This window comes from Octopus bimaculoides, chromosome 18 (genome assembly GCF_001194135.2).
Source record: "Octopus bimaculoides isolate UCB-OBI-ISO-001 chromosome 18, ASM119413v2, whole genome shotgun sequence".
NCBI lineage: Eukaryota > Metazoa > Mollusca > Cephalopoda > Octopoda > Octopodidae > Octopus > Octopus bimaculoides.
In genome coordinates this window covers 11,625,360-11,626,414 of record NC_068998.1, presented here as the reverse complement: position 1 = coordinate 11,626,414, position 1,055 = coordinate 11,625,360, and the positions used below count along the sequence as shown (strand labels likewise).

Here is a 1,055-nt window from a genome sequence, read left to right as displayed (position 1 = left end):
GGGGGGTAGAGCTGGGGCGAAAGGGAGTAGGCCAGGCAGTTAATGTGGAGGCAGGGGGCTGAGACTCGGTTAAAGTTCCGAACTAATTCGTTAGCACAATACTATCCTAATGAACACTTTGTGTAATTAATTACTTTCTGCTATCAACACAGGGCCTGAAAGATTGGGAGAAGTATGGCTAGTCGATTACATTGACTTCCAGTACTAAACTGGTACTTATTTTTCTCGATTCCATTAGAATAAAAGGCAGAATCACATCGGCTGAATTAGAACTCAGAACCTGAAGAGATGCCGCCAAGTATTTTGTCCAGCGTCCTAACGACTGTGCCAGCTCGCCGGCTTAACTTATTGTGATTAATTTAGATATGTTCAAATACATTGATACAGGAAGTCACATACAACTTGAAAGCTCCACCCAGTATATGAGGGGTAAGAAACAGAAAGATAAGCTATCAGAAAATAAATAAACGAAGTTATATACCTGTATGTATTTAATGTTGTTGTTATCAAGTAGCTACACCACTTCGCGAGGGACTTTTCTGCATCTGCTTATGAGGTCGGCGTTATTGTTACCTGACAATTCAGCTGGATGAATATAACTTACTCTTCCCAACATGTCAAGTGATAGTATCGGGTGGGGGTGGGGAAAAATATAAATAGATATACTCTGAAGTGCGATTCATTTACATAATGGTATAATATCGGTTTCAAATTTTGGTACACGGCCAGCAATTTCGAGAGAGGGATAAGTTATGGACTCCAATGTTCAACTGGTACTTATTTTATCTACCCCGAAAGGATGAAAGGCAAAGTCGACCTCGGCGGAATTTATACTCAAAATGTAAAGACGAACGAAATGCTGCTACACATTTTTCTCGGTATGCTAACGATTCTGTCAGCTCGTCGCCTGATGCATAATGGTATAACAGTGGTTTTAAATTTTGGCACAAGGCCGGCAAGTTCGAGGGAGGAGTAAGTCGATTACGTCGAACGCAGTGCTAACAACCAAACAGTACCACATAGGTTATGGCTAAATAAATAAATACATGGATTAT

At 40.7% G+C, this 1,055-nt stretch overlaps 1 protein-coding gene and 1 long non-coding RNA gene across 2 annotated transcripts in view; one reads left to right on the top strand and one right to left on the bottom strand.

The window, feature by feature from the left end:
- The window catches only part of LOC128249816 (uncharacterized), a 3,226-nt gene extending 2,177 nt beyond the window's left edge, over positions 1-1,049 (bottom strand). Inside the window, exon 1 of the long non-coding RNA XR_008265938.1 lies at positions 482-1,049. This is a non-coding gene — a long non-coding RNA (uncharacterized LOC128249816). The remainder of the gene's footprint in view (positions 1-481) is intronic.
- Positions 1-1,055, top strand: part of LOC106880801 (opine dehydrogenase) — a 9,704-nt gene that overhangs the window by 5,166 nt on the left and 3,483 nt on the right. The window lies entirely within an intron of this gene.